The 21,167-nt window shown below is 38.8% G+C and overlaps 1 protein-coding gene across 1 annotated transcript in view; it reads left to right on the top strand.

Annotated features, from left to right (window-relative positions):
- The window catches only part of LOC137341428 (small ubiquitin-related modifier 2), a 107,020-nt gene that overhangs the window by 159 nt on the left and 85,694 nt on the right, over nucleotides 1-21,167 (top strand). The gene's annotated exons all lie outside the window — the stretch shown is intronic.

Here is a 21,167-nt window from a genome sequence, read left to right as displayed (position 1 = left end):
GACAGCGGCGTGGCTGCCGCAGGCTTTCGGCCGCTGTGTTTCCGTTGCCCCCCCCCCACCCCCCCACCGTGGCCGCGATTTGTCGGTGCTCGGGCCGCGGCCGTTCGCTCGCTCGCTCGGCCCCATTTGAAATTTTACCGCCATATTCGGAGCGGCCTGGACCCTGGGCCTGGGCCTGGACCTGGGTCTGGGGCCGGGATCACACTGCATGCATCCTCCAGGCGGGACCGAGTCCAGGCCGCGGGCTGCGCAGCACGAAGTGGGGGCTGCTTGGTACCTGGAGAGGGGCCCAAACCCCCAGCTGATCAAAGCCCCACACCCCCTACCTCTCTGCGGTTATTTATAGTAATAATAATGGCCCAGTTCTATATTAATATAATAGTGCCCAGACTATATCATACTTTATATAATGCCCCAGTTCTATATTAATATAACAGTGCCCAGGCTATATCATACTTTATATAATGGCCCAGTTCTATATTAATATAACAGTGCCCAGACTATATCATACTGTATATAATGGCCCAGTTCTATATTAATATAACAGTGCCCAGGCTATATCATACTTTATATAATGCCCCAGTTCTATATTAATATAACAGTGCCCAGACTATATCATACTTTATATAATGCCCCAGTTCTATATTAATATAATAGTGCCCAGACTATATCATACTTTATATAATGGCCCAGTTCTATATTAATATAACAGTGCCCAGGCTATATCATACTTTATATAATGCCCCAGTTCTATATTAATATAACAGTGCCCAGACTATATCATACTGTATATAATGGCCCAGTTCTATATTAATATAACAGTGCCCAGACTATATCATACTTTATATAATGCCCCAGTTCTATATTAATATAACAGTGCCCAGACTATATCATACTTTATATAATGCCCCAGTTCTATATTAATATAATAGTGCCCAGACTATATCATACTTTATATAATGGCCCAGTTCTATATTAATATAATAGTGCCCAGACTATATCATACTTTATATAATGCCCCAGTTCTATATTAATATAACAGTGCCCAGGCTATATCATACTTTATATAATGCCCCAGTTCTATATTAATATAACAGTGCCCAGACTATATCATACTGTATATAATGGCCCAGTTCTATATTAATATAACAGTGCCCAGGCTATATCATACTTTATATAATGCCCCAGTTCTATATTAATATAACAGTGCCCAGGCTATATCATACTTTATATAATGGCCCAGTTCTATATTAATATAACAGTGCCCAGACTATATCATACTGTATATAATGGCCCAGTTCTATATTAATATAACAGTGCCCAGGCTATATCATACTTTATATAATGCCCCAGTTCTATATTAATATAACAGTGCCCAGACTATATCATACTTTATATAATGCCCCAGTTCTATATTAATATAATAGTGCCCAGACTATATCATACTTTATATAATGGCCCAGTTCTATATTAATATAACAGTGCCCAGGCTATATCATACTTTATATAATGCCCCAGTTCTATATTAATATAACAGTGCCCAGACTATATCATACTGTATATAATGGCCCAGTTCTATATTAATATAACAGTGCCCAGACTATATCATACTTTATATAATGCCCCAGTTCTATATTAATATAACAGTGCCCAGACTATATCATACTTTATATAATGCCCCAGTTCTATATTAATATAATAGTGCCCAGACTATATCATACTTTATATAATGGCCCAGTTCTATATTAATATAATAGTGCCCAGACTATATCATACTTTATATAATGCCCCAGTTCTATATTAATATAACAGTGCCCAGACTATATCATACTTTATATAATGCCCCAGTTCTATATTAATATAACAGTGCCCAGACTATATCATACTTTATATAATGGCCCAGTTCTATATTAATATAACAGTGCCCAGACTATATCATACTTTATATAATGCCCCAGTTCTATATTAATATAACAGTGCCCAGGCTATATCATACTGTATATAATGCCCCAGTTCTATATTAATATAACAGTGCCCAGGCTATATCATACTGTATATAATGCCCCAGTTCTATATTAATATAACAGTGCCCAGACTATATCATACTTTATATAATGGCCCAGTTCTATATTAATATAACAGTGCCCAGACTATATCATACTTTATATAATGGCCCAGTTCTATATTAATATAACAGTGCCCAGACTATATCATACTTTATATAATGGCCCAGTTCTATATTAATATAACAGTGCCCAGGCTATATCATACTTTATATAATGGCCCAGTTCTATATTAATATAACAGTGCCCAGGCTATATCATACTGTATATAATGCCCCAGTTCTATATTAATATAACAGTGCCCAGACTATATCATACTTTATATAATGCCCCAGTTCTATATTAATATAACAGTGCCCAGGCTATATCATACTGTATATAATGCCCCAGTTCTATATTAATATAACAGTACCCAGACTATATCATACTTTATATAATGGCCCAGTTCTATATTAATATAACAGTGCCCAGACTATATCATACTTTATATAATGGCCCAGTTCTATATTAATATAACAGTGCCCAGGCTATATCATACTGTATATAATGCCCCAGTTCTATATTAATATAACAGTGCCCAGACTATATCATACTTTATATAATGGCCCAGTTCTATATTAATATAACAGTGCCCAGACTATATCATACTTTATATAATGGCCCAGTTCTATATTAATATAACAGTGCCCAGACTATATCATACTTTATATAATGGCCCAGTTCTATATTAATATAACAGTGCCCAGACTATATCATACTTTATATAATGGCCCAGTTCTATATTAATATAATAGTGCCCAGGCTATATCATACTGTATATAATGCCCCAGTTCTATATTAATATAACAGTGCCCAGACTATATCATACTTTATATAATGGCCCAGTTCTATATTAATATAACAGTGCCCAGACTATATCATACTTTATATAATGCCCCAGTTCTATATTAATATAACAGTGCCCAGACTATATCATACTTTATATAATGGCCCAGTTCTATATTAATATAACAGTGCCCAGACTATATCATACTTTATATAATGGCCCAGTTCTATATTAATATAACAGTGCCCAGACTATATCATACTTTATATAATGCCCCAGTTCTATATTAATATAACAGTGCCCAGACTATATCATACTTTATATAATGGCCCAGTTCTATATTAATATAATAGTGCCCAGGCTATATCATACTTTATATAATGGCCCAGTTCTATATTAATATAACAGTGCCCAGACTATATCATACTTTATATAATGCCCCAGTTCTATATTAATATAACAGTGCCCAGGCTATATCATACTTTATATAATGGCCCAGTTCTATATTAATATAATAGTGCCCAGACTATATCATACTTTATATAATGGCCCAGTTCTATATTAATATAATAGTGCCCAGGCTATATCATACTTTATATAATGGCCCAGTTCTATATTAATATAACAGTGCCCAGGCTATATCATACTTTATATAATGGCCCAGTTCTATATTAATATAACAGTGCCCAGGCTATATCATACTTTATATAATGGCCCAGTTCTATATTAATATAACAGTGCCCAGACTATATCATACTTTATATAATGGCCCAGTTCTATATTAATATAATAGTGCCCAGGCTATATCATACTTTATATAATGGCCCAGTTCTATATTAATATAACAGTGCCCAGGCTATATCATACTTTATATAATGGCCCAGTTCTATATTAATATAACAGTGCCCAGACTATATCATACTTTATATAATGGCCCAGTTCTATATTAATATAACAGTGCCCAGGCTATATCATACTTTATATAATGCCCCAGTTCTATATTAATATAATAGTGCCCAGACTATATCATACTTTATATAATGGCCCAGTTCTATATTAATATAATAGTGCCCAGGCTATATCATACTTTATATAATGGCCCAGTTCTATATTAATATAATAGTGCCCAGACTATATCATACTTTATATAATGGCCCAGTTCTATATTAATATAATAGTGCCCAGGCTATATCATACTTTATATAATGGCCCAGTTCTATATTAATATAACAGTGCCCAGGCTATATCATACTTTATATAATGGCCCAGTTCTATATTAATATAATAGTGCCCAGACTATATCATACTTTATATAATGGCCCAGTTCTATATTAATATAATAGTGCCCAGGCTATATCATACTTTATATAATGGCCCAGTTCTATATTAATATAATAGTGCCCAGGCTATATCATACTTTATATAATGCCCCAGTTCTATATTAATATAACAGTGCCCAGGCTATATCATACTTTATATAATGGCCCAGTTCTATATTAATATAATAGTGCCCAGACTATATCATACTTTATATAATGGCCCAGTTCTATATTAATATAACAGTGCCCAGACTATATCATACTTTATATAATGGCCCAGTTCTATATTAATATAACAGTGCCCAGACTATATCATACTTTATATAATGCCCCAGTTCTATATTAATATAATAGTGCCCAGACTATATCATACTTTATATAATGGTCCAGTTCTATATTAATATAATAGTGCCCAGACTATATCATACTTTATATAATGGCCCAGTTCTATATTAATATAATAGTGCCCAGACTATATCATACTTTATATAATGGTCCAGTTCTATATTAATATAATAGTGCCCAGACTATATCATACTTTATATAATGCCCCAGTTCTATATTAATATAACAGTGCCCAGACTATATCATACTGTATATAATGGCCCAGTTCTATATTAATATAACAGTGCCCAGACTATATCATACTTTATATAATGGCCCAGTTCTATATTAATATAATAGTGCCCAGACTATATCATACTTTATATAATGGCCCAGTTCTATATTAATATAATAGTGCCCAGACTATATCATACTTTATATAATGCCCCAGTTCTATATTAATATAACAGTGCCCAGACTATATCATACTTTATATAATGGCCCAGTTCTATATTAATATAACAGTGCCCAGACTATATCATACTTTATATAATGCCCCAGTTCTATATTAATATAATAGTGCCCAGGCTATATCATACTTTATATAATGGCCCAGTTCTATATTAATATAATAGTGCCCAGACTATATCATACTTTATATAATGGCCCAGTTCTATATTAATATAACAGTGCCCAGACTATATCATACTTTATATAATGGCCCAGTTCTATATTAATATAACAGTGCCCAGGCTATATCATACTTTATATAATGGTCCAGTTCTATATTAATATAATAGTGCCCAGGCTATATCATACTTTATATAATGCCCCAGTTCTATATTAATATAATAGTGCCCAGGCTATATCATACTTTATATAATGCCCCAGTTCTATATTAATATAATAGTGCCCAGGCTATATCATACTTTATATAATGGCCCAGTTCTATATTAATATAATAGTGCCCAGGCTATATCATACTTTATATAATGGCCCAGTTCTATATTAATATAACAGTGCCCAGGCTATATCATACTTTATATAATGGCCCAGTTCTATATTAATATAATAGTGCCCAGGCTATATCATACTTTATATAATGGCCCAGTTCTATATTAATATAATAGTGCCCAGGCTATATCATACTTTATATAATGGCCCAGTTCTATATTAATATAACAGTGCCCAGGCTATATCATACTTTATATAATGCCCCAGTTCTATATTAATATAATAGTGCCCAGGCTATATCATACTTTATATAATGCCCCAGTTCTATATTAATATAATAGTGCCCAGGCTATATCATACTTTATATAATGGCCCAGTTCTATATTAATATAATAGTGCCCAGGCTATATCATACTTTATATAATGGCCCAGTTCTATATTAATATAACAGTGCCCAGGCTATATCATACTTTATATAATGCCCCAGTTCTATATTAATATAACAGTGCCCAGGCTATATCATACTTTATATAATGCCCCAGTTCTATATTAATATAATAGTGCCCAGGCTATATCATACTGTATATAATGGCCCAGTTCTATATTAATATAACAGTGCCCAGGCTATATCATACTTTATATAATGGCCCAGTTCTATATTAATATAATAGTGCCCAGGCTATATCATACTTTATATAATGGCCCAGTTCTATATTAATATAACAGTGCCCAGGCTATATCATACTTTATATAATGCCCCAGTTCTATATTAATATAATAGTGCCCAGGCTATATCATACTTTATATAATGGCCCAGTTCTATATTAATATAACAGTGCCCAGGCTATATCATACTTTATATAATGCCCCAGTTCTATATTAATATAATAGTGCCCAGGCTATATCATACTTTATATAATGCCCTAGTTCTATATTAATATAATAGTGCCCAGGCTATATCATACTTTATATAATGCCCCAGTTCTATATTAATATAATAGTGCCCAGGCTATATCATACTTTATATAATGGCCCAGTTCTATATTAATATAATAGTGCCCAGGCTATATCATACTTTATATAATGCCCCAGTTCTATATTAATATAATAGTGCCCAGGCTATATCATACTTTATATAATGGCCCATTTCTATATTAATATAATAGTGCCCAGGCTATATCATACTTTATATAATGGCCCAGTTCTATATTAATATAATAGTGCCCAGGCTATATCATACTTTATATAATGGCCCAGTTCTATATTAATATAACAGTGCCCAGGCTATATCATACTATACATTATGGCTCAGTTATAAATTAATATAATAATGTCCAGGCTATATCATACTTTATATAATGCCCCAGTTCTATATTAATATAATAGTGCCCAGGCTATGTCATACTTTATATAATGGCCCAGTTCTATATTAATATAACAGTGCCCAGGCTATATCATACTTTATATAATGGCCCAGTTCTATATTAATATAACAGTGCCCAGGCTATATCATACTATACATTATGGCTCAGTTATAAATTAATATAATAATGTCCAGGCTCTATGAAATTACATATAATGGCCAGGTTATAGCATATGATGTATAATGGCTCAACTATATATTAATATAATGGCCAGGTTATATTTTATCCGAAGTACAAGAACAAACTAACCAGTAATGAAACACCATGGATGAATAAAGAGATAAGGGTAAAATTGAAACTAAAGAAAAAGGCATACTCTTAAGTAAATAGACAATAAAGGAGTGACTGACCAAAGGGAATACAAAGAGGTTAGGAAAGAAGTAAAAAAAACACCAAGAAAGCAAAGAGAAACTACAAAATTAAATTATCAAGGAATATTAAAAGAAATAGTAAAGTATTCTACAGACACATAAATAACAAAAGAAAAATCAGAACAGGGATAGACCCAATAAGGGATACACAAGATAAACTCACAGGTAATTACAGCGAAATGGCAGAAATATTGAATAGTTACTTCGCTTCAGTATTTAACAGGGAGACTAACGAGGTGGGCATGACGTTAGAAGACGAGATCAAAAAGAATATAAAGACATTTAAGACATAGAAAGGGGAAGATAGTTGATAAACTAATCAAGCGTAGATAAAACCCTTGGATTGCATTCATGAATATTAAAAGAAGTTAGGGAGGAGATAGCAGAGACACTATTGCATATATATAAAAATTCATTAGAAAGGGAATAGTGCCAGAGGATTGGTGGGCAGCTAATGTTATTCCTATATATAAGGGAGATAGATCAAGTCCCGTGAACTATAGACCCGTTAGCTTAACGTCAGTGGAGCAGGAGTAGGCCGTACGGCCCCTCGACCCTGCTCTGCCATTCAATCAGATAATGGCTGATCTTCAACCTCAACTCCACTTTCCTGCCCAATCTCCATATCCCTTGAGTCCAAAAATCTATCTATCTCAGCCTTGAATATACTCAACGACTCAGCATCCACAGCCCTCTGGGGTAGAGAATTCCAAAGAATCACAATCCTCTGAGTGAAGATATAATAATGGCCAGGCTATATCATGCTATATATATGATGGTTAGGCTATATATTAATATGATGATGACCAGGCTATATAATACTATATGTAATGGCCCAGCTATTAATATAATGGCTTGGCTATACAGGTGTACTGTATATAATGGTCCAGCTATATATTAATATAATGGTCAGGCTATATCATACTATATAAAATGACCTGGCTATATATTAACTTACTGGCCAGGCTATTCAAGCATACTATATATAGTTGCCCACTTATATATTAATATATTGGCCAAGCTATATCATACTATATAAGAGGGCCCAGCTATATATTTAATATAATGACCAGGCTATTCAAGAATACTAAATATAATGGTCCACCTATACATTAATATAATGGCCAGGCAGATAATAACATAATGGGCAGGCTATACAAGCATACTATATATAATGGCTCAGCTATATATTAATATAATGGCCAAGCTATATCATACTACAAAAAATTCCCAGTTACATATTAATTTGGCTGGACTACACAAGCATACTATATTATAATGGCCCAACTATATATTAATATAATAGTCAGGCTAAACAAGCATACTATATATAATGTCCTAGCTATATATTAATATAATGGCCAGGCGAGACAAGCATACTACATATAATACCCTAGCTATATATTAATATAGTAATGGAAAAGCAATATCATACTATACAAAATGGGCCAGCTATAAATATAATGGTCAGGCTATGATCATAATATATGTAGTGGCCCAGCTATATATGAATATAATGGATAGGCTATATCATATATATAAAATTACACCATATATATTATATATAATGGTCCAGTTACATATTGCCATAATGGCCAGGTTATAATCATACTATATATAATGACCCGGTATATATTAATAATGGCCAAACTATATCATACTATATAGAATGGCCTAGTTATATATTTACTGACTAGGCTATATGATACCACATATAATGGCCCAGTTATATAATCATGAAGCTATACAGAACCATATAATAATGGACCAGTTATATAATGGTGAAGCTATATCATACTATATATAATAATGGTCCCTTACACTATGAGCCAATGCTGCTGTGAATTCTTCACCTGTACATTGTGGGGTAAAACTCTACTCACTGACCACAGTGTGTACAAGATCATGCAATTACAGAAGCTCAGAAGTTAAGATTGTGACTTTAAAATGACTGCACATGTGCTGCAGACCTCCCCTGATGGCGGGGCGGGGTGGGGGGAAGACTCCAGTACAGGCCAGCAAAGTAAAAATATAATCCATGGGTAGAAGACATGCTTGTGTTGTACAGTGCCTGGTGCCTTCGGCTGGCTACTGGTGGTGCAATGTCTCTGGCGCCATAGGAAGGAACAACCTCTCAAGGCGGATCTCTTTGTTGACAGAGGCAGTAGCACCACCGTGTTTATGTTCGAGTTGTGGGAGGGCTGCAGTTTGAATATAATTGAGTCGTACGTTATCTCAAGGTTCATCTGCAGTCTGTGCAGTCACACTTGGGATCCTACAATTGGGCCCTGTGCTCTTCAGCTCGGGAAAGGGAGATCTGTCAGTGTGTCTGGACCTGATTACTGTGTGCAGTGACCCCTTCTGGAAAGTACACATCTGTGGACATCAGGTGGGAACAGGATTGGGCTCAGCTGTGGTAGCCGCCCCTCCTCCCCCCACACACTCAGAAAGCCTGCTGATACTCACTCCCTTGGTTCAGACGTTAGCCAGTTAGGCAAAGTATCAGAGGGTGTCTGATGCCCATGGAACTATAGTTCCTAACTAGAATGAGAGCCTTCAAGAGTAGGGGAGAAAATCGAGGTGTGATTTATAAGCCAGTGCAACTTATGAAGTTTTTGTAAATAGTAATTGTCAAGGGATGACGTAAGCTGCTGTAATATTTACCTGGCCAGCATGACCGAGACTCTTATTTAATGCATCTTCCTTGTGCTGGCCAGGCTGTGCTACTCACACGACTAGATGTTCTTGTTTTCTGTGTAACTCTGAACACAACTGCTTATGTACTTGTGTGCTGCAGAGTATAGGACTGTATAGACGGATATGAAAATACATTAATGCTTGTGAGCTTCAGAGGAGCTGGTGCAGACAGTAATCTGACTGTACAACTGCCGACTGGCTTGAGACACGTGGGAGAGATTCAGAAATGCGTTGGCTGGTGTAGAGCAGTTTTCATGTGCATTGTAGTGTTATGACGTTATGTGCCGTGGATTTTGCAATGTTGCTACCTGCGGGTAGACAACCAGATGATCATTGGAGTGAGACCAGGAGGTTGCATACATACACATAATTTAAATGTATAAATTCTACACTTAATTTTAGTGTTCGTAGCCTTATGTTTGAAATGTGCTGTTTAGACCCATGACTGCTGTGAGTTTATCCAGTGAGTAGCTGAGCCATACAGACTTGTGGTTTCAGGTTCAGTCCCAGTGATAGCTGATCCAAACCAGAACAAGGATAGGTATGTTACAGTTAGCTCGAGTGCTTTTTGGTTTATGAGGACAAAACTGACCCCTGGTAGCTGTCTAGTAACCTCTGCTGTGGATGTCGGGTGAATTACGTAGAATTTACAGCTCAGAAACAGGCCATTCGGCCAACAGGTCTGTGCCAGTGTTTATGCTCCACACAAACCTCCTTCCATTCTATTTACTTCATCTCACCATATCAGCATATCCTTTTATTCCTTTCTCCCTCGTGTATCTACTTAGTTTCCCCTTAAGTGCATCTGTGCTGTTCACCTCAACAACTCCTTGTGGTAGCGAGTTCCACCTTTCAACACTGAGTAAAGAAAGGGTGAGGCTCTGCTTTGATACCCCCATTCCCCCACACTATCAAGGTTCACATAAATAATGGCCACTTGGTTGGTATGCCATAACCTACCGAGGTGTCAACGAGGGGGGAATTGTTGAGCGGAATCAGAACAAAAAAGATTAAAATGTTAGAAATGCTAGAAATCTGAAATAAATAAACAAAGTAAGTGATGACACCACTGTGTCAGCCGTTGAGTTGGAGGCGGGGCTTATGGCAGGACTTACAAGTCTATTTTATAGCGTACAAAGCTATTTAAACAGAGTCTCTACCAACTACAGCATTAGAGTCTGTTTAAACAGTGCACTTCAGCAAACAGAGTCTATTAAAACGGTGCACTACAGCAAACAGAGTCTATTAAAACAGTGCACTACAGCAAACAGAGTCTATTTAAACAGTGCAATACAGCAAACAGAGTCTATTAAAACAGTGCACTACATCAAACAGAGTCTATTTATGATGTGGAGATGCCGGTGATGGACTGGGGTTGACAATTGTAAACAATTTTACAACACCAAGTTATAGTCCAGCAATTTTATTTTAAATTCACAAGCTTTCGGAGACTTCCTCCTTCCTCAGGTAAATGTTCAGGAGCTCCTTGAAGCCTACGCATTTATACATATAGAACAATACATGGTGTTTACAGACTGCCCCTGCAACTGCCCGTTGCCAAGGCAATCACCGTGTTCAGACAGAGAGGTGTCACCTGCAGAACCCCCGAATACACATTCAACAAAAAAACAAACAGGGAAAAAAAACAGAGAAAAAAAACAGAGAGAGGCAGAAACATCCGGAAGGCAGAGAAAGCCAGCAAATGACCCATTATATTAAAAACAGATAACATTTGTTCGCTGGTGGGGTAACGTGTAGCGTGACATGAACCCAAGATCCCGGTTGAGGCCGTCCTCATGGGTGCGGAACTTGGCTATCAATTTCTGCTCGACGATTTTGCGTTGTCGTGTGTCTCGTAAGCCGCCTTGGAGTACACTTACCCGAAGGTCGGTGGATGAATGTCCATGACTGCTGAAGTGTTCCCCGACTGGGAGGGAACCCTCCTGTTTGGCGATTGTTGCGCGGTGTCCGTTCATCCGTTGTCGCAGCGTCTGCATGGTCTCGCCAATGTACCATGCTCTGGGGCATCCTTTCCTGCAACGTATGAGGTAGACAACGTTGGCCGAGTCACAGGTACATTGGCGAGACCATGCAGACGCTGCGACAACGGATGAACGGACACCGCGCAACAATCGCCAAACAGGAGGGTTCCCTCCCAGTCGGGGAACACTTCAGCAGTCATGGACATTCATCCACCGACCTTCGGGTAAGCGTACTCCAAGGCGGCCTTCGAGACACACGACAACGCAAAATTGTCGAGCAGAAATTGATAGCCAAGTTCCGCACCCATGAGGACGGCCTCAACCGGGATCTTGGGTTCATGTCACGCTACACGTTACCCCACCAGCGAACAAATGTTATCTGTTTTTAATATAATGGGTCATTTGCTGGCTTTCTCTGCCTTCCGGATGTTTCTGCCTCTCTCTGTTTTTTTTCTCTGTTTTTTTTCCCTGTTTGTTTTTTTGTTGAATGTGTATTCGGGGGTTCTGCAGGTGACACCTCTCTGTCTGAACACGGTGATTGCCTTGGCAACGGGCAGTTGCAGGGGCAGTCTGTAAACACCATGTATTGTTCTATATGTATAAATGCGTAGGCTTCAAGGAGCTCCTGAACATTTACCTGAGGAAGGAGGAAGTCTCCGAAAGCTTGTGAATTTAAAATAAAATTGCTGGACTATAACTTGGTGTTGTAAAATTGTTTACAAGAGTCTATTTAAACAGTGCACTACAGCAAACAGTCTATTTACCCAGCAGACTCTCTTTGAACAGTCTACGAACTACAGCAAACAGAACTCATGACCACAACCATAGCAAAGTCTCCCAATAAAAGCAGGATTATTTCTCCAACAAAATGCAGAGTGAAGGATACAAATTATGTGCGTAAAATCAATTCCAGTCACTTAAAGCAAACAGAGTCCATTTAAACAATGCACTACAGCAAAATGCCCACTCAACAAACAGTCTATTTAAACAGAGTCTCTTCTAACTGATTGTAGTGGTTGTCGGGGGAATTATCCAATCCTCTCCGTTCTGGCCAGGACTTGTGGTGTCACTATTTGCAGCTATAAATAAAAACAGAAAACGCAGGAAATACATAGCAGGTCAGTCAGCATCTGTGAAGGTAGAAGCAAGTTAGTAACACTTTGGGTGTGCACCCTTCATCCAAACTGAAAACTGAATAATAAATGGGCTTTTTAGTAAGGTTGTAAACATGAAAAGGGGGGGGAGGGGAGAAAATCAACAGATACACCAATCACAGAGAGGGAGCTAATGGATTAAATGACCTGCACACTGTTTAATAGAAAACTTGACATAAAAGATCATCAGTGGGGTAATGGTGAGGCATTAAAAAGACAAAAGAATGTCTTAGGGGGTGAGAAGGCACTGGAAAGAACTGTACAAACAAATGTGAGAAAGTAGGGGAACGGTAAACTGCCAGTGCAGGAGATCTGAAATTAAAACAAAATAAGCAAGTGAAACGCAAAGTTTGCTTCAGCGAGTTTAGGATTCATTTCAGTGTTGTTGCTGATCTGTGCAAAGGTCAAACCTGCTCATCATAATTTATGGTTTATTTAAATTTAATTCAAATACAATACAGGGAACTGGGTAACTGGAGAAGGAAACAGCCTTTCATGTGGTACTGTGTCTGATATTAAATTGTATCCTTGGTAAACAAATGTATTCCTACATTTATTTACAAAGAAGAACTGATGTTTTATTTTGTTAAATGATTTTTGTCTTGCTCCTATATTTGGTGTTTGAGAATGTCTTCCTTTCTCTGTGGAGTAAAATCTGACCAATGCCTCCTGACCCTGCTGAATCCCCAGCAGCTGCGACCTCTGCTGATGTCCAGAGGGTGTTTTTCTCCCCCTTCCTAATGGCATTGACTTGGGTATGGTCGCACGAGTGCCTTGCTCAAGTTGCCATTCTTTCTGTTATTTTACCCTTTCTGACCCAAGGATGCTGAGACCACTCTGGCTGAGATTAGCTAATTGAGTAGAGACTGAGGATATATCCTGGGACTTTCCTAACCTGTGTAAACATGTGGAGTTACTGGGGGAGCATCTAGTGCATGTTTCCATATTCTGGTTTTCTGAGGCAACACTTGTTAATCATAGAAAGTTATGGCACAGAAGGAGGCCATTCGGCCCATCGTGTCCGTGCCGGCCAAAAAGAGCTATCCAGCTTAATTCCACTTTCCAGCACTTGGTCCGTCGCCCTATGGGTTACGGCACTTCAGGTGCACATCCAAGTACTTTTTAAAGGAGTTGAGGGTTTCTGCCTCTACCACCCTTTCAGGCAGTGAGTTCCAGACCCCCACCATCCTCTGGGTGAAAACATTTCTCCTCAGCTCCCCTCTAATCCATCTACCAATCACTTTAAATCTTGTCACTGACCCCTCTGCTAAGAGAAATAGGTCCCATCATAATTTTATACACCTCAATTAAATCTCCCCTCAGCCTCCTCTGTTCCAAAGAAAACAACCCCAGCCTATCTGATCTTTCCTCATAGCTAAAATTCTCCAGCCCTGGCAACATCCTCGTAAATCTCCTCTGCACCCTCTCTACTGCAATCACATCTTTCCTGTAATGCGGTGACCAGAACTGTACTCTAGCTGTGGCCTAACCAATGTTTTATACAGTTCTAGCATTACCTCCCTGCTCTTACATTCTGTGCCTTGGCTAATAAAGGAAAGTATCTCGTATGCGTTCTTAACCACTTACCTACCAGTACTGCTACCTTTAGGGATCAGTGGACATGCACTCCAAGGTCCCTTTGTTCCTCTACACCTCTCAGTATCCTCCCATTTATTGTGTATTCCCTTGCCTTGTTTGCTCTCCCCAAATGCATTACCTCACACTTCCTCGGGATTGAATTCCATTTGCCAGTTTTCTGCCCACCTGACCAGTCCATTGATCTCTTCCTTTTAAGTTACTCCCTTTGGATCCCTGTGTGTTGTGCCCCATCAACAGCAACTAGCTTGGGTGGTGATCTGCTCCCAGGGTTCCTCTTGTCATTGCTGCTCTGAACATACGAATTAAGAGCAGGAGTAGGCCATTCGGCCCCTTGAGCCTGCTCTGCCATTTGATAAGATCTTGGCTGATCTGATTGTGACCTCAATCCTACTTTCCCGTCTACCTGCTATAACCTTTGACTCCCTTGTTAATCAGGAATCTATCTAACTCAGCCTTAAAAATATTCAATGGCCCTGCCTCCGCCGCTCTCTGGGGAAGGGAGTTCCACAGACTCACGACCCTCTGAGAGAAAAAATTTCTCCCTCATCTCTGTCTTAAATGGGAGACCCCTTATTTTTAAACTGTGTCCCCTAGTTCTAGTCTCTCAGCATCTACCCCTTCTAGTCCCCTCAGGATCTTATATGTTTCAATAAGATCACCTCTCATTCTTCTAAATTCCACTGAAGTTGACTGTGTGTGTTTGTCTGACTTTTTTATTTTACCTTTTTTCCCCTCTAGTAATCACAGTTTACTGTTTGCCACTTCCAGAAACAATGTGGCTGAATTTGGGAACTCTGCAAAGTGGAGACCTGTGTTACACTGCTCAGCGTGTTGGTGTTCACACTTGTAGTGTTGCCTATGTTAAATTTTGACTTATCCTCTTGGTCCGAATCTTTCAGATTTTTTCCTCCCCATCTTTCCTGAAGGTGTTGATTTTTGATGGGTTATGTTTCCATGGACGCTGGCAGCACTCCAACATCTCTCTCAAATAATCATTTAATGTGTGAGCTTAGTGAGCGTTGATAGGTTATTCAAATGTGGAAGTCATCACAAATGAGTCCCATTGTGTTTATGCCCAATGTCCTCACATACTTTCCAGCAGGTGTTATTGGATAATGATCAGGGGTGGGAGCCCCAGCTAACTTTATTTCTTTTTCCCCCTGCCTATGCTGGGGAGCTGAGCTCAGTGCTAACCCTTGTACTGACCTGGCTGAGATCAGCCAACTAAGCACAGACTGGGAATTGACTTTCAGACAATTTGGGCTGTTTAGCTCAATTACATGCAGTGGAACAGTTGGGGGAGTTCAGTTTTCATTTTAAGATATATAAAGTAATGTGCCTCAAGTGTCAACTTGGCTCAGATATGGCTCTCGTCTATGAGTCAGAAGGATGTAGGTTCAAGCTGCACTCCAGGACTTTGGCATATAATGTACACTAACGCTTCAGTGCAGTACTGAGGGACTGTTGCATTGTGAGGTTCCATCATTTAGCTGCTATGTTAAAGTTCTGATGGGAGTTAAAAGTTTCCGTGACATTTCAAAGAGGTCTCCCAGTGTCCCAGCCAATATTCCTCCCTCAGCCAACCCAACCAAAAACAAGTTAAGTGGTCATGCGTCTCCTTTGCTGTTTATGGGACCTTGCTGTACACAAATTGGCTGCTGTGTTTATCTACTTAATAACAGGTAACTCATTGGTTGTCCGGAAGACACGATAAGGTATTGCAGAATCTTACAGCGCAGAAGGGGGGGCTATTTGGCCCATCATGCCTGTGCCAGCTCTTTGAAAGAGCTGTCCAATTAGTCCCACTCCCCTGCTCTTTCCCATTGCCCTGCAAATCTTTTCTTTTCAAGTATACATCCAATTCCCTTTTGAAAGTTACTATTGAATCTGCTTCCACCAACCTTTCAGCCAGTGCATTCCAGATTATAACAACTCACTGCACAAAAAAAAAATTCTCCTCATTCACCCTGATTCTTTTGCCAATTACCTTAAATCTGTGTCCTCTGGTTATTGATCAGTGGAAACAGTTTCTCCTTCTTTACCCTATCAAAACCCTTCATTATATTGAACACCTCTATTAAATTTCCCCTTAACTTTCTCTGCTCTCAGGAGAAAAATCTCAGCATCTCCAGTTGCTCCACATAACTGATGTCCCTCATCTCTGGTACCGTTCTAGTAAATCTCCTCTGCACCCTCTCTAAGGCCTTGACATCCTTCCTAAAGTGTATTGTACACAATACTCCAGCTGGGGCCTAACCAGTACTTTATAAACATTTAGCACAACTTCCTTGCTTTTGTACTCTATGCCTCTGTTTATAAAGCTAAGGATCCCTTATGCTTTTTTAATTCCTTAACTTGTCCCGCCACCTTCAAAGATTTGTGTACATACATCCCAGGTCTCCATGTTCCTGTATCCCCTTTAAAATTGTACTATTTAGTTTATATTGCCTCTTCTCATTCTTCCCACCAAAATGCATCACTTCACACTTCTCTGCATTAAACTTCACCTGCCATATGTGTGCCCATTTCACCCGTCTGTCTGCGCTCTCCTGAAGTCTGCAACTATCCTCCTCACTATTTGCTACACTTCTACGTTTCTTGTCACATGCAAACTTTGAAATTATGCCCCCTATACCCAGGTCATTAATATATGTCAGAAAATGCAGTGGTCTAATATTGGGGGGCACCAGTTGTGTACTTCCCTTCAGTCTGATAAACAGCTGTTTAGCACTACTCTCTACTTTCTGTCTCTTAGCTCATTTCGGTGCCACTGCCCCTTTTTAATCCCAGGGATTCGATATGCTAACAAGTCTATTATGCGTCACTTTATCGAACGCCTTTTGAAAGTCCATTTACACAGCATCAACTGTACTACCTCATGAACGCTCCGTTGTTTCATCGAAGAACTCAATCAAGTTTGTTGGACACAATTTGCCTTTCACAAATCCACGTTGGCTGTCAATTTATTAACCCATGTTCTTCCAAGTGACAATTAATTTTGCCCCAGATTATGGTCTCTAGAAGTTTGCCCACCACCAACGTTAGGTTGACTGGCCGGTAGTTACCTGATTTATTCCTCTCCCCTTTTTTCAACAGGGTTGTAACATTTGCAACCATCCATGTCCTCTGGCATCACTCCCATATCGAAAGAAGATTGAAAGATTGTGGCTAGAGCCTCTGCCATTTCCACCCTTACTTCCTTCAGCAATCTAGGATGCATCCCATCTGGACCGGGTGACTTCTCTCCTTTGAGCGCTGCCAACTTTTTTAGTACTATTTTTATCCTGCCCAATTTCTCTACCCCCTCCTTTACTTTGATAATGACAGGATCCTCTTCTTTTGTGAAGACAGATGCAAAGTACTCATTTAGTACCTCAGCCATGCCCTCTGCCTCCACAAGAAGATTTCTTTTTTGACTCTAATCGGCCCCACTCTTCCTTTGACTATCCTTTTAATCTTAATACGTTTATAAAAGACTACTCTGCACTTTCTGTATTCTGCTTGATTTTCTACTGTATTATGAACCTTACATTTATCATAAGCCTCCTTTTTCTGTTTCATTTTAATCTCAGTTTCTTTAGTCATCCAGAGAGCTCGAGATTTGGGTGCCTTTCCTTTTTCCCTCGTGAGAATATGTCTAGTCTGTACCTGAACTATCTCCTCCTTGAAGGCCTCCCGTTGCTCATTTAATGTTTAACTTGATAATCTTTGTTTCCATTCCACCTGGGCCGGATCCCTTTTCAACTCCCTGAAATTAGCCCTCTTCCAGTTGAGGATCTTCACCTTTGATTGTTCATTGTCTTTTTCCGTAACTGCTCTAAACCTAATGATATTGTGATCATATATATTCAAGTCCTTACTTGAGGCTGCTTTACTCTCTAGTGATTCTGAACACCCATCTTTCAAGACCTGATGTGTATATTTTAACAAGAGATAAACTTTCCCATGTGGATGTCTCAATGAGTGGTGATGTCAACCATACGTTACTTGCCCCTGGTTTTAGTATTCATAAAATGAAGTGTTTTTGTAAACTACAACAGGAGCGTTGAAACATTTTGGCTTGTCGGGTCAAATTGTATTCATAAGTGTCAAAGGAGAGAGGCAGAGAAGAATATCCTGCAAATATGCCTGGTTATAAGTGTGTTGATGGTTTCAGAGTTTTAAAGTCTATTAAATGTGATCTTAAACCTTGATTTTAGCAGGGATATTATTGAATGTTCACTCTTTAGTATAATGGTGGAGTTTGGCGATAGTGTGATAAGAAAATAGCAGTAGTAGGCCATACGGCCTCTCGAGCCTGCTCCGCCATTCAATAAGATCATGGATGATCTTCTACCTCGACTCCACTTTCCTGCCCAATCCCCCAATCCCTTGATTCCCTTAGTGTCCAAAAATCTATCCATCTCAGTCTTGAATATACTCAATGACTGAAGCCCTTTGGGGTAGAGAATTCCAAAGATTCACAACCCTCTGAGTGAAGAAATGGCCGACCCCTTATCTTGAGACTGAAACCACTCCCTAGTTCTAGACTCTGTACCCAGGGGAAACAGCCTCTCAGCATTTACCCTGTCAAGCTCTCTAAGAATTTTATACGATTCAAAGAGATCACCTCTCATTCTTCTAAACGCCAGAGAATATAGGCCCATTCTACTCAACCTCACCTTACAGGACAATCCGCTCATCCCAGGAATCAATCTGGTCAACCTTCGTTGTGCTGCGTCTAAAGCAAGTGTATTCTTCCTTAGGTAAGGAGACCAAAACTGTACACAGTACTCCAGGTGTGGTCTTACCAGAGCCCTATATAATTGCAGCAAGACCTCCTTACTCTTATACTCCAACCCCTTGCATTAAAGGCTAGCATACCATTTTCTTTCCTAATTGCTTCCTGTACCTGCATGTTAATTATCTGTGATTTCTGTACAAGGACACCCAAATCCCTCTGACTAACAACATTTCCTAGTCTCTCAACTTCTAAAAAATATGCTGCTTTTCTATACTTCCTACCAAAGTGGATGATTTCACATTTCCCCACATTATGCTCCATCTGCCACCTTCTCGCCCACTCAATTAACCTGTCAGTATCCCTTTGCAGCCTCTTTGTGTCCTCCTCACAGCTTACTTTCCCACCTAGCTTTATACCGTCAGCAAACTTGGATACGTTACACTCGGTCCCTTCATCTAAGTCATTGAAATAGATTATTAACAGCTGAGGCCCAAGCACTGATCCCTGCGGCACCCCACTAGTTATAACCTGCCAACCCGAAAATGACCCATTTATCCCTACTCTCTGTTTTCTGTCCATTAACCAATCCTCAATCCATGCTAATATATTACCCCCAATCCCATGAGCCCTAATCTTGTGTAACAACCTCTTGTGTGGCACCTTATCGAATGCCTTTTGAAAATCCAAATATACTACATCCACTGGTTCCCCTTTATCCACCCTGCTAGTTACACCCTCAAAAAAGTAATAGATTGGTCAAACACGATTTCCCTTTCATAAAACCGTGTTGACTCTGCCTAATCAGGTTATGATTTTCTAAGTGCCCTGTTACTACATCCTTAATAGATTCTAGCATTTTCCCTTCTACTGATGTCAGGCGAACTGGTCTATAGTTCCCTGTTTTCTCTCTTCCTTTTTTCTTGAATAGCAGGGTTACATTTGCTACCTTCCAATACATGGGGACCGTTCTAGAATCTAGGGAATTCTGGAAGATCAAAACCAATGCATCCACTATCTCTGCAGCCACCTCTTTTAAAACCCTAAGATGTAGGCCATCAGGTCCAGGGGATTTGTTGGCTTTTAGTCCCATTAATTTCTCCAGTACTTTCTCTTTACAAATCTTAATTACTTTAAGTTTCTCACTCTCGTTAGACCCTTGGTTCCCCACTATGCTTTTTGTGTTTTCTACTGTGAAGGCAGATACAAAATATTTGTTTAACGTCTCTCCATATTCCGCATTATAATTTCTGCTATCTCTGCCTCTAAGGGACCCACATTTACTTTCACTAACCTCTCCCTTTTTATATACTTGTAGAAGCTCTTACAATCTGTTTTTATATTTCTTGCTAGTTTACTGTCACATTCAATTTTCTCCCTCTTTATCAATTTCTTGGTCATCCTTTGCTGATTTCTCCCAGTCCTCAGCCTTACTACTCTTTTTGGCAACACTGTGTGCCTCTTTTAATCTAATATCATGATGGTTTGTATCGACTCATCACATTTAATGTTGTCACATTCCCAAAGGGGAGTAAGCTTTCAGAAAGCTGGAGCTTTCTCCCCTTCTCATCCTGCTGACTGAATTATGGTCATTGCTGACAAAATAGACAAAAACACAGAAAGAAGCTGACACATTTGTATCATTTTGTGGCCTTTTTGCTGGTCCAGATTCTGGAAAGCACATCAAATTGGTATAGGGCCACCAGAAAGCAGTGTTGTTCTGCTTTATTCCTC

This window comes from Heptranchias perlo, chromosome 23 (genome assembly GCF_035084215.1).
Source record: "Heptranchias perlo isolate sHepPer1 chromosome 23, sHepPer1.hap1, whole genome shotgun sequence".
NCBI classification, from domain to species: domain Eukaryota; kingdom Metazoa; phylum Chordata; class Chondrichthyes; order Hexanchiformes; family Hexanchidae; genus Heptranchias; species Heptranchias perlo.
Note: the sequence above shows the minus strand (reverse complement) of the source record. Positions and strands in the feature narration are given on the sequence as shown.